Below are 14,238 nucleotides of genomic sequence, written 5' to 3' on the forward strand. Positions count from 1 at the left end.
GGGTGCACATTCACTTTGCTGAAATCCAATAGGCGAGAGTCTGTTATAATCAGCCAACTAGCTTCACTAATTTTGATTTTATAGTTTCAATGCCCTCTCTTGAATTCCTTTTTAAAGATATATATATGCACTCAAAACAAATTTGTAAATATCCAAAGCACAGTGGCGGGATTCAGTCAGTTCGCACCAGTTTGGCAGAACCAATACTTAATTTTTTGTTGAGTTCAGTGAACTGGTTGTTTAAATGGCACTTGTAATCAGAGTTTTCTCTAAGATGGGCACCTAGACAGCCGCCCAATGTGGAAATCACCAATTTACATTCCTTACTCTTTATTAATGTTCATCTGTGCAATAGTGTATTCTAAGTGCCTGTGGTAATGTTCATTCTGTCCATAGGTGAAAAAAAATTGCAAGTGAGGACACCAATCAAGAAGCAATATGCAAATATCTTAAATAACAGTTTTATTGTTTTTTGTCAGCATTATTTAGTATTCATTAATATTTTAAAACTCTTTCTTATAACATAATCTAGTTTTGTGTACCTCTTTTATTGTTCTTATTTTAGTATTAAATCCATGAAATGATAAACTACCTTTCAGTATACCGTTTTTCTAAACTTAAAGCAGTCATTAGGGCAAAGAACCAGTTGTCAAATTATATAATTGAATCCCACCTTCACCAAAGCAAATATAGCTCAGGTTACGTTTCTCTTCCTCCTCTGATCCCTGGTCTTGGTTTCACTACCCAGAAGCAAACATGATTGTTAAATATGTTGAGTGTTTTTAACATTTACAGGGTATGTCCACATGTGTGTGTTGGAGGGTGTGTGTGAGAGAGATAGAGAGAGAAATGTTAGGTATCTATATTACTTATGTATTTTTTATATATATTATTATGTGTTTATTTAGTTCACGATTCACATATTTATATATATCTATAATATAGTTTGTGAGGAAACACTATATATCACATGTACTCTCTGTTTTATACTTTGCCTCTATTGAAGATCTTTTCATATTCATAGATAAAGAGATTTCCCATTATTTTTAATAGCCACAAAAATTCTTCAGATAATGTGCTGTAATATATTAAAGCAATCTCCAATTGATGGGCATATAGATTGTTTCTGATCTTTTCAAATATATACAAATATATATATGAAAAGTGCATGGAATTTTCTTGTTCACACATAGTTTTTTTTTGTTTGTTTGGTTTTTGTTTTTTTTTGTATTTTTCTGAAGTTGGAAACGGGAAGGCAGTCAGATAGACTCCCACATGCGCCTCACCGGGATCCACCTGGCACGCCCACCAGGGGGCAACGCTCTGCCCATCTGGGGTGTCGCTCTGTTGCAACCAGAGCCATTCTAGCGCCTGAGGCAGAGGCCATAGAGCCATTCTCAGCACCCGGGCCAACTTTGCTCCAATGGAGCCCTGGCTGTGGGAGGGGAACAGAGAAACAGAGAGGAAGGAGAGGGGGAGGAGTGGAGAAGCATATGGGTGCTTCTCCTGTGTGCCCTGGCCGGGAATCGAACCTGGGACTCCTGAACGCCAGGCCGACGCTCTACCACTGAGCCACTGGCCAGGGCCCACACATAGTTTTTTAATGTTTGTCTGTATATTCATAGGGTAAATATCTTAAAGAATTTCTGAACCAAAGAGTAAATACATTTATATTTATGACAGGTTTTGCTCAATTGCCTTCTACAGGTGTTCTACATTTTACACTGCTGTACTGTTTCCACACTTCCAAAATGACACACTGTGGAATCATCTTTGTAGTCCAAGTATACAAATAATTAAAATGTTATTTCTTTGCATATGAAACTTTCATTTCTCTTGTTTTGAATAATTGCTTTTTCTAATGGCTATGTCACCTTCCCAAATAGACAGTAATCACCATGAATGCCAGAATATTTCTCTGTATTACCCTTCCCCTTCCCCAGTACCTAGCAGTCATATATATATTCATATTTATGTCAAAACTGTTTTATTGATTCATTGATCCTACCCCAAAGTTGATTAGGTACCCCTAGCATGTAAATTCACTGTGCCTGACTTCTTTCCTTCTCATTTTCCATGGTGGCCTCATTAGGAATAAGAATAGAAAATGATTTTCACCTTTCCTTCCATGCTGTTGATATTTAATGAGGAGTGTTTAGGTGAAGGATAAATATAAACTCAATTTCACCTGTCAATAGAATGAGAGACGATGTATGTAAATGAACTTTTTGACAGGATGTAGAATTTAGAGCTTCTTTGGTGGAAATTCTTCATTTGTGAAGCATGTATCCCCCCAGGGGAATAAAACAATATTTGATGCAGTTTTTCCCTAAATTAAATTAAATTAAATGGTCATATTGTTCCCAAAGGGAGACATACATATTCAGATTCTGATACCACGGTGGCTTACTCTAAAGCAAGTAACTTTTGAATAAATTGGAATGGTCTCTGATGAGACATGGGGAAGGAAATGAATTGTTATACTGGTCTAATGAGCAATATTATTAAAAAAATATTCCAAAGATCATGGTATTTTCATAGCAGGTAACTAAATATAATGTTCAAGTGAGAAGAGTGTTACCACAGCAAACATTGCTGGTGTTTCTTTGAATATTTCTTCCTCACCTCTCTATCTCTTCTAGGGACAAAGTAATAGGTTGGAGAGAATTCTTTATTTTTAATCATAAATCTACTAAATGACTTTGTAAAAATTTCTTAGTTAGCACTGGTTTTTATTTTACCAAGTTAATTAGATCTTGTTCTACTGAAATCCAGGTATTTTTTTACTCCCAACTATGAGTTGCAACTTTTAATAATATTTATAATGAATTTATAGAATATTTATCAAGTTACTAGTTCTGTGCTATTTACTGCAAAAGCACACACACACAAAATAAAAACAGAAATAAAGAAAACAAAACAAACAAAAGGAACATTTTATATACATATGAAACAAATGTGATTGCTATACAACAATAAATAAAATACTCACCTTTCTTAATCAGCTGCAAGTCCTGACTTCCTTGCCTGCAACCTTGATTTCCTCATTTGCTCGGACAGGATATATTATAGTAAAGTCACATTGGTGTGAGTTCTTCCCAACTCCTGCACTTACCGTGTGGCCCTTAGTCACTTCTCTGAGACTTAAGCTTTCTTTTGCTGTGGTTTGTTGATAAATGAAAAGGTATCCCTCTCTGATCTGTTATAGGGATTAAAAATAATGCCTGTACATCAGCAAGCACATAATAGGTGGACTAGTGATGTAAAACTTCACCAGGGATTAAGAATCAACACCTGGGATTAAGAACCAACAACTGGATTCCTACTCCTTCCCCCATCTCAATTAATCACTTAGGTTCTTATTTTATCTGTGATTCTCATTATTCTTTTCTTCCTTGAAAACTCAGCAGCCAGCACCATATTGAAGCTCATGCAAATGGCCTGTGGTTTCTTTCATTTGCCCCTTTTGTCCACTAGAGCCAGACTCATTTTTCTCAAGTTCTTCATTCGGAATGACAAAACTCTGGCTCCTATTTCGTACTGAAAAAGTGAAGGCCCTAAACATTAAGTGTCCACCATAATTGGGACCTAGCTGTTGTATCAGCTTTATTCCTTCCACTACCCTTCTCATAGTCTTTCCTCGGTCACAGTGGACTTCTCACCACATGTCCAAACATTCTGAGTGCCTCTTTTACTGGGTCTTCTATAATGAACTTTCCTCATTCTCCACATACCAAACTCGTTTAGGCCTTCAAAGCCACCTCAATTGCAACTTCTTTTTCTCCTTCTCCTTTATTATTATTATTATTATTTTTTATTTTAGAGAGAGGAGGGAAGGGAGAGAAAGAGAAACACTAATTTGCTGGTCCACTTACTTATGCATTCATTGGCTGATTCTTGTATGTGCCCTGACCAGGAATCAAATCCACAACCTTAGCATATCAGACAACACTCTAACCACCTGAGCTACCTGGACAGGGCAACTTCAACTTCAAACCACTCACCTTCCTCACACTTCTATTCCTATAACTTTTTCATACTCTTCTTAGCATATTCAGCCCACCCTTCTTTTGAGTAGTAGATGTTTGGTGCCATTGGTCATATCTGTATGATAAGTTTAGTTGAAGGCAGAGGATGGACTTTTTTTTTTTGTACCAGAGACTGGATTTTATTTGCTCTGGGATTCAGTGTGGCACAGTGGCTGAGAGGAAATGCTAGATCACACTGCCCAAGTTCCCATTCCAACTCAGCAATTTTTCTCTGTGTTTAAAAATTTGTCATGTTCAGTTCAGTTTTCTTAATTCCATTCTTCCATTAATTCTATTCTTTCATAAATTAATGGAATTTGCTTGATTCAACAAACAAATTTTTTAAAGTTTATTTAACAATTTTAAAATATTAATTCAAGCAACGACTGTGAGTGGGGAATACAATGCTGAAAAAACTTTATGTGCCTGGGACCTGGGCTGTCACATGGGGCCCTGAGCTGAGAAGGGCTCTGCACCTGGCTTAATGCCTACTGCCATCATCTTGACATTCTTCATAATTTTTTAATAAGGAGCCCATATTTTCACTTTTCCCTTGGCCCCTGAAATTATGTAGCCAGTCCTAATGGTGAGTAAGATAAACATAGTCCCTGCTCTCATGGTGAGACAAATGTAAACAAGCACATTTGGAGGTGAACAAGAAAAATATCAATGGTAAGTGCTATGAATGCCTAGGTGACAACTTTATATTTGGAGGTCAGGGGAAGCCTTTTAAGGTTACATGTAAAGCTGAGATTTGAATGATGTAACTTACCATGCAAAGGCTGAAGAACATCCCTGGTAAAGGAAACAGGTACTAAGCTGTTAAGGAAAGAATGAATTGGAAGGTTTAAGAAACACTGTTCTCGAGAAGGAAAGAATTAGGTAGAGAATGATTAAGTCTAAAAATTAGCCTGGGTCAGATCATTAAGGCCAAGATACGGGGTTTGCATTTTATTTTAAATGTAATAGGAAGTCATTATAAGGTTTATAGTAAGAACATTAAATTTTATTTATATTTTAGATCACTCTTTTCCATTATAATGAGACAGAAATGGTGAGCAGGCAGAGCAGTAAGAAGAAGACTGTACATGTCTAAACAAGCAATGAGGGTGGGTTGAACCAGGATGATATATAAGCAGCTGAACAGAAGTAGAGATATTTAGAATATATTTTGGAAACAAAGTCAACAGGACTGCTGATATAGTGGATGTGGGACATGAAGGAAAGGGAGAAAAATACCAAGATTTTTGATGATGATGTCATTTACTAAATAAAATAAAGAAGGATAAAAGTAGTTTTAAGAGTCCATGCTATGTGTTCTCTCTTAGACATCAATGTGGGGAAATCAAGAGACAAGGTAAGTATTATCATTGTCATAAAATGGCAATAACAGCATATACCTCATGCAATTATTATGCATACTCAATGAGATTATATATGTAAAGAATTATGTCCTGTGCCTGCCATGTAAAAATGTTCAATATGTTACTTATTTGCTTTTTTTTGAGGCACATAGCCAAGTACAATTGTAAATGATAATTCAGAAAACCTTATAGCAGCACAAGTAGCTCTAAAATGTGTAAAGGAGTAGCTGGATAGAAAAGCAGAAAAGTTTGAAGTAAAAGAAGAGATTAAGGAAGTGGGAGTTTTTCCTCCATGTATGTATGTATGTATGTATGTATGTATTTATTTATTTATTTTAAAATTTAAGTGAGAGGAGGGGAGATAGAGAGGCAGACTCCTGCATGTGCCCTGATGTTGGTCAAATAAGTTTGTAAAATCTGTATTTTCTGGTTTTGCTCACTTTTATTGCTAAAAATGGCCACTACTCATGTGATGATGCTCCCACGTGATACAACTAATACCTTCATGCTTGGGAAGGGGCTTGGTTACGCTAATGTTAATGTGTGCTGGAAGAGGGGTCGCCCCACCTAAAAGTTTTAAAAGGAGGAGCTAGGAGGCTATTTTGGGAGGAGACCACATTGTTGCAGAACAGAGAGGCCACATGGTGGTTGGAAAGAAAGCAGTAAGATGGCCAGGTGCTGAAGGGAAACAGAGGTGAAGTCTTTGGGAGCTCTGCTGAACTGGTGGGGACTTTGATTCTAGGAAAACTCAGATGTGTCAGTAGCTTTGTGAGTGCTGAGTGAGTGGGTTTTGGAGCCCCCTGTGTTTGTTTTTACTCGCCAGCTGAGTGCAAGACTAGAATAAAAGAAATGGTCCACTAGTTTCAGCTCTGTTGTTTCATTATGATCCAAATCTAATGTGAACAGTCATGTGCCAGGTGGCTGTGATGGTGGCCGCGGCTACTGGACTTACACCTGACTAAGGTCCACCCAATGATCCCCTCTCGGGCCGATGCTGTGCCCATCTCAGTCCAGTGCTCACAGCCAAGATATTTTTAGTGCCTGAGGCAGAGGCTTCATGGAGCCTTCCTCAGCTCCTGGGGCCATACTTGAATTAATCAAGAGGAGGAGAAGCAAATGGTCATTTCTCCTGTATGCCCAGACTGGGAATCATACCGGAACTTTCACACACAGGGTTGACACTCTACCACTGTGCTAACTGGCCAGGGCCTTCTCTCCCTTTTTATACAAATCCTTTTACTCATTGAAAACTCCATATTTCTATGGCTTCTGTTTTCCTTAAGTGCATTTTTTTAATTAATTAATTAATTAATTAATTTGTTTGTTTGTTTGTTTGAGAGAGCAGAAACATAGATCTATTCCTGTATGTGCCCTGACTAGGGATTGAACCAGTAATGTCTGCATTTTGGGACAAAGCTCTGACCAACTGAGCTATCCAGTCAGGGCATCTATGGCTTCTTTTTTTAGGAGGCTCTTTCAGAGTGCAAGAGCCAAAGACACGGCCAGTGACAATGAACAGTAAAGACAAGGAGAGGGTACACATTGCCCACTGTGAAATGACAAGCTGTTTACAAGCACTCCTTCAAATATTTGTAATTGACACCTGATTCAAATTCCCAGCATCATTCATTCCTCTTTGTAGGATCTGGCTTCATTTTGGAAGCTAGTGTGTTCTTCATTATGAAAATGGAGACAAGATTATACAGATAATATATATCTGGTTTAAAAATGTCTTTCTGGTATTTCATGTGTGTCAAAACTGTCCTTGCCTGAGCAGGAAGTGCTGGCTTTAGGAAAAGCTATTTTAACTTGTCATTGGTTGGTTAGCGTGGCAGAGGTCAGTTACTTAGGACTAGACTTGCTGGTTAGCCAACAGATATCTAAATGACCTTTGGAGTGTCTTATTCATGCTTATATTTCTTTTAGGATGTGGAAAGTATACCTTGAATAGTTTTAAATCACATAAATCATGTATTTTGGTATTTGTAATCATTTGCTGTCTATCATTGAGATTGCTGACAGCTATATTAAAATATTTTTTTTAATTTTGTCTTTGAGTAACATCTAAATATTAAAGTAATGAATCTATTCCCACATATAGCCTTATTTGCTAGGTAATATGTTGGCACATTTTGGATACAAAGTGGTGCAAAGAAAACCCTCATTGGGATAAGAGGTCTGCCACCAATTGCCCCAAGTCATTTAAGATTTGTCAAATAGATGCAAAACCATGGAATTATACTACCACTCCAATACCGACGTGAGAATTTCCAAAGACAGAGTGTCGGGGGGAGAGTTGATTATAAATAGCATGCCTGCTGTCCTGAGTCCCTCTCAGGGTCTCCCCAGATTCATCCCCTGCTGACTGTAGTCCCTCCAAAGCATTTTCTGTGCAATATCCTCACCGGGCTCCTTTGCATTGTCTCAATTCTGTTGCTCTGCACAGGAAACTAAAAATACATATCTCGCAGATTTGTGTTACGATAAATGATCATTTAAATGTTCAGATCGGAACCCCTGGAATTTTCCATCTGCCTTTCGTCTGTTGGGCTGGTTCTGGAATAGCACTGCTGAGAGCTTCCCTGTGGGTTGGCTCTGCCAGTGGGTGTGATTGAAAATCTGTAGCTAACACTTGGAGAGACAGGGTAGGGGGATAGTTAATAAAGGACAAAAATAGAGATCAAAAAGATATAAACACACATCGCAGTTTGATCTCAATATCATTTTTTAAATAATGCATTTGCACATTTTCAAGATCAGCCTCTCTGGGTTTTCTTGCGAGGAATGGAATATTCCGGCAAGTTGAAGGGAAGCTGATCTAGTTTTAAAGAAAAGGGTAGAAGTGGCAAATTGCCAGTTAGATTGTGGATGGGGAAGAGGGGGAGGGGGAGAGATGGGTGATCTTAACGTCAAGAAATTCATGCTGGCAACAGAGAGAAGGTAAAGACACATTTTAAGCTTGTGAAAAGGAAGAAGGCAAGGTAGATGCAGGAAGTGAAGCAAACCACCTACTTGCTTTTTGTTTTCACTTATAAAAGGAGCCCCCCCAAACATGAAGATCATTATACAGAATGTCCAAGGCAAATTAAGGAAAATAATTATTGTAGCTGATGAAGCAGAAACCCTATTAGAGCTAAATGCTACTTCACGGTGCTCCGTGGTGGAGGTTCTGAACTAAATGCATTTTTCAGCATCTTTAGTGTAGTATATTAAATTAAGTTTTTAACCACTCTTCTCCTCCCTTTATTTTGATTCTCACTCTCCCTCCACCCACCCACCCCTTCTTCAATTTCTCAGGCAGGTGGTGCATGGGTGGAAATCTGTAAAACTGTAAAATGTGCTACAAGAAAGGAACTGCTGAAAAAGATGCCCCTCATTGTCCAACTCCTTTTCCTTTGAGATGAGAAGTAAATAAAAACCAAGAGAGGTAATTAATGGTGGAGGATTGGGGACTGGAGGAGTGACCTGTCATGGCAGAAAACGGGGCTGAAGAAGAGGCTACTGGGAAGCAGAGGGAATTCTTGAACTTTTTTTTTTTTGGCTGTTTTTTTTTCTTTTTTTACTTAAGGAATCTCTTGCATCCTGAAATAGATTTCCTCCATCACCATATTTCCCTTTTCTCCAAAAAAGCAGATCTAAGATGGCGGGAGAATTTTTGCTTTGGGATATATGTGTTTCTTTTATTTCTTAGCTCACATGGTATTGTTTGTTGTTTTCTGATTTTTGTTTTTATTGATGTTGTTTCTTAGGAGCAGTTTTCTGTATTATACTTGGAGTTGTTAAATCCATAAGTTACAGCTCTAATTTTTTTTGTGTATGTGTGTGACAGAGACAGAGAGAGACAGAGAGAGGAACAGATAGGGACAGACAGACAGACAGAAAGGGAGAGAGATGAGAAGCATCAATTCTTCATTGCGGCACCTTAGTTGTTCATTGATTGATTTCTCATATGTGCCTTGACCAGGGGGCTACAGCTGACCAAGTGACCCCTTGCTCAAGTCAGTGACCTTGGGTCCAAGCTGGTGAGCCTTGCTCAAACCAGATGAGCCTGTGCTTAAGTTGGTGACCTCGGGGTTTCGAACCTGGGTTCTCTGCATCCCAGTCCAATGCTCTGTTCACTATGCCACTGCCTGGTCAGGTACTGCTTTCTAATTATATGACAAGTTGTAGTGTAGGTGTAGGAATTGAGTCTTATATTGCTTGTATATCCCATGAAGCTTCAGCAGGATTTGCCATATTTGACCACGTGACAAACACGTATTAGATACAGGAAGGAGAGAATTAGTTTGATTCTTTTTCTCCTTAGGAAAGTTTCTGGTCCAAAAAAAGCCCTATGGATGCCTTGTGACCACCCACTCTCCTTGACATAGTGGAGCAAAGTCAGTAGTCTTCATCACTATTCCGGCCATATGCTGTCCAGTCCTCTGCTAGTTTATGTGTAGGATTCCTATTTCCACTTCACTCAGGAAGAGACGTGGATTCTGCACAGGTCTTCCCCGCCCCAGTGGACCTTCACCTCTCTAGCACATGTGGTCAGTGCTATCTGCTCAGACACAGAATTGTTGATAGATAGATAGGAACCATGCTGTAACACTTCAGTTTTTTATTTCAAGTCTTTATCAAAGCTTTGCACAGAGCAGGTACGTAGTAAGTCTTTGATAATAATGCTGATTATCATAAAAAGCCTTCAGATGAGATAGTCCAACAAAGATTAAAATGTGTGTTTGCTAATAAACCTCAATGCTTCCTAGCTCCCCAAAAATATCTGTTAAAGGGTTTGCTCCAGCTGCAGCGAATGTTTATCATCCAAAACTTCAGACATCTGCAGACGTCAGCGCCTCGTACCCCTCTGCCTCTTAGCTAGCTGTGAGATCATGGGAAAATGAAAGTCCAATTTCAGTCATCGCTCAGATCAGGTGAGAGAAACCCTAGTTCTCCTGAGTTCTGATAGCTTCTACTGTTTCTCTCTGGGGCAGGCACATCCCGAAGTGCTTTGCATGTACTGAGGCATTTATTTCTCACAGCGGTCCTAGGAGTTAGGCGCTATTGTTTCCCCATCTAACAGAAAAGGGTAAGGAAGTGGAGGGGGGGTGTTAGATGGCTTGCCACAGCTCAGAGAACTGGCAGCCAGCTGCCCTGGGATTCGATGAGAGAGCGTGCCTCTCGCATCCCATTTCTTAACCCACACACAGCACTGCCTCTTGCTGATTGCTGCAAAAATCAAAAGAAGTATTATATGAAGAATTTATTTTCAAAAATGGGATAAGGAATTTTGAAGGTACTTTAAAAATGTAAGTGATCACTAAGCTGAGCCATACTAGCCTCCCTCCAACCCTTATATCCCTCTTACCATTAGCAGAGAGAGCCAGTAGCAACCACACATGCCTCATTCAGCCCATTACCTTCCCAGGACTGGTTGTGGCTATTTTCAGGGGTGACATATTTCTCTCTGTTCTCCATAGTGAGCCAGGAGAACTGACTCTGGGAAAGAGTTCCAAGCTCTTTGTGCAGCGGTGTTTAAAATGCAAGATCCCTGTCTGGGAGAGAAATGACTTGAAGGGTCTTAATGCAAACCCTGGTTCTGCTCTCCAAGCAGCTGTGAGGCTGGCAGACCCCGTAGGCAGAGAAGGGACTTGCATGGGCCATGATAATACATATTCAGTAGCAAGGAAGACTTGATTCTGCACCTTGCTGGTTACAGCTGCCAGATTGTGAGTGATCGATAGAGAACTTTGTTAATGATGTGGGATTCACTTCTGGCATGTTCTGCACAAATACATATGCAATATATTATTAGCGCCCTCCACAACAGGCCTGTCTGGGTGCAATTTTATTCGAAGTCTGATTATCTTTTTCTCTTTTTACCTTTATAATTGGAACGTTGTTGATCAGATCCTGCTTTTAATAAAAATGGCAAAACACACAGCATTGCTCTGAAACAATTTATGTGGCAGCTAACATCAGAAAATCGCAAGGTAAAGGTAATGAAATGCCAGGAGATGAGAAGGCAGCCCAGAGGAAAGCAACTTGCTGAGTCCCGGAGTCCACATTTTAAGAAACATGAGGTGGGGGGTGGAGGGTGGATTATCTTTGGAAATTATTAGAGAAGATGTATTTATATAGATTCCTTTCCAAAAGATGAATCCAATCATCATCCCATAGACAAATGTGGAGTCTTAATGGCAAATGCTGATTTAATATTCGAGTCTGAATCTTGCAGTAAAAAGACTGAATTGCATTAGGCGAGCTCAGACCAGAACTGGGAAGACACAGAAACCTAATACCACAGCAAATAAATCTGGCAGCACAATTTAAAGCTGAAAAGAAATAGAAAGATAAATGATGTCATAAAAGATTCACAAGGGCGTTTTTAACTGAACTGCTAAATATTTTAAAACAGAATAGCCCAGGCCATTTTGTATTAGAAACTCAAATGAGTGGCTCTCAATTTATTAAATTTAGTTCCCTCCGTGTTTATCAAGCCTGTTCTATCTGAAAGGTTCTGTACTAAGCACAGGAATACTGGAGTATTACCCAAGGAAATTACTCACTAGTGAGGGAGAAAAGGCAGGTAGCCCAACAACTTAAATAAACACTGTAACAAGTTAGAGAAAGGAAAGTGTTGGTGAGAATCTTATATTGTCATTGCTGCAAGCACACTGTAAGGAAGAAGTCCAGCGATGTTGCCTCCTACAAAGTTCCTGGGCCTTTTGTTAAATGACCCAAGTACCCTGGATGCAACCAGGGACAACGTTCCAGCCAAAGACACTTATATGTTGGACATAATAGAGGCCAGGGCCCATTAATGTGGTCTTTCCATGTTGGATGAGAAGTAAGCCATCCTATTAGATCATCTATGTAGAAGAGTGTTGGGTACAAGCCAGAGTGTAGGAGAATCAGGAAGCAGGAGAAAGACATGCAAATGGCAAGAATCATATCTGAAAAAAACGAGTCCTTCGCCACAAATCAGGGTCTTGATCTAGTGGTCGTAGAGAACCATCTGATGGACCATTGCTCTTACATTCATAGAAAGCAAAAACCTTCCATAAAAATGATTACTACATTTGGACCTAGATGACAGACTATGAGAAGGGCCAGGGATAGTTGTAAGCAGAGGCATTTTTAGCTTTAAAGGAAACTGCAGTAGGGAAAATAGATTTCTAAGCCCCTACCAAATCTGCTGCCTGAGGAGTTGGTTGATATGCTCAGGGCCACTGTTAATGAAAAGGGGGGGGGGGGGAAGCACATGCAAGAGGATCCTAAACTCACAGCAGGCTTTTTTAATTGAACACTTATAAACTTTTACAAACTGGAAAACTGCTCTAATAAAACTAGATCAAACTTTTAACGGCAAAAGTTCGAGGTATTTTTCTGGGTCTGAGCTGAGAAACTCCCTGACGAATATGAAACAGCAAACCCCTTTTGTTAACTCCAACCACTAACTCCAGCGACTCCACGTGGCCCCATATTTTATTTTTCAGGGTGTATCAGCACCAGTGGACTTTGCGAAGAGCTAAAAGAAATGGTCCCTTATGTACTGGGTGTGTTTTGTTGGACGACAAGGAGGACCTCTCTGTCTAAAAAGAGCACAGCTCTGTCCTTTCTCTAAAGAGATGATCTCATTCATGTGTTAAGACAAATGGATATATCTTTGAGACTACATTTTTTGTTTTGTTTTGTTTTCTAGTTGGTGGCGATTTTGTTATTAGATCCATTGAACCTATCAGCTAGCTAAGCATGTAAGTGAATGGAAGACCTGTGTGGGTGGTGGAGACCAGGCTGGTAGGGGAGCAAAAGTAGAATAAAACAGCAAGCGATGGACTGTGTGACTGCCCAATGGCCCTGTTTGTCTTAAATTTCAGGTAGAAAAGAGGTGCTAAAAGAAGTAGAGGATGTCAAATAAAAGTTTACTCTTTTTTATGATTATGCTCAGGGCTGCCCATGCTATGAATTTTCATAAATACATATATGAAATAATCCACTCCATCACCCAGTCTTGTTCTAAATTGGACAACATGTGTCTTCATATTTACTTCCAAACCTTTAAAAATGTGCTTTCAGAAAAGAATCTTAGGAGAGTAGCAAATATTGGAACATGAACTACTTCTGGGTTAACCTGTGTTCCTTGCTAGGCACATGAGTAACTAAACAGAACATGTTTCTAGTCATAGAAACTTACTTTAAAGGGGGACTTGGAAGCGAGGATGTCTTGGGATGATGAGTTGCCTCCAGTCATCCCACAATGCCAGGTTAGTCTAGCTATGCTGCAGGTGGGACTTTGCTGGTCTGCGATAGAAACCCGTTCTCTTTCCCTTTCTCCAGGTGCCAGAACTGGAGACTTTGGTGTAAACTTTGATTTATTTTATGCTTAGAATCACATATACAAAAAAAAAAAATCTGGTTCATAAAAATGTATTTTGCAATAAAAACCTCTATCATTTGAAACACTCAATTAAAACTACATATTGACTAGATTTATTTTTATTTGGAATATGAGTTTTGGTAAAGAAGAAAAGTAAAAATGAGAGAGATAAGGGGGCAAAGGGAGGTATGGTGACTACTGAATTTAGACATAAGAAAATTATCTCTAGGCTTTGCCTGGGGATGTTTTATAAAATCAGATTCAGAGTGATGTGCAGAGGTCCTGCACTCATTTTGGCCAAATAATAAAAAAAGAAAAGGGGAAAGAAAAAATACAAAGGGAGGAAGGGAGAAAATGCGGAAGGGAGACAGAAAAGAAAAAGGAAGAAAAGTAAATCAATGATGTTTATAAGAATTTCCATATAGAAACATGGAAATAAACTCCAAATTTTGTAGCATCAAATTTTGAAATTTAAAAATGTGAT

This window comes from Saccopteryx leptura, chromosome 11 (genome assembly GCF_036850995.1).
Source record: "Saccopteryx leptura isolate mSacLep1 chromosome 11, mSacLep1_pri_phased_curated, whole genome shotgun sequence".
NCBI classification, from domain to species: domain Eukaryota; kingdom Metazoa; phylum Chordata; class Mammalia; order Chiroptera; family Emballonuridae; genus Saccopteryx; species Saccopteryx leptura.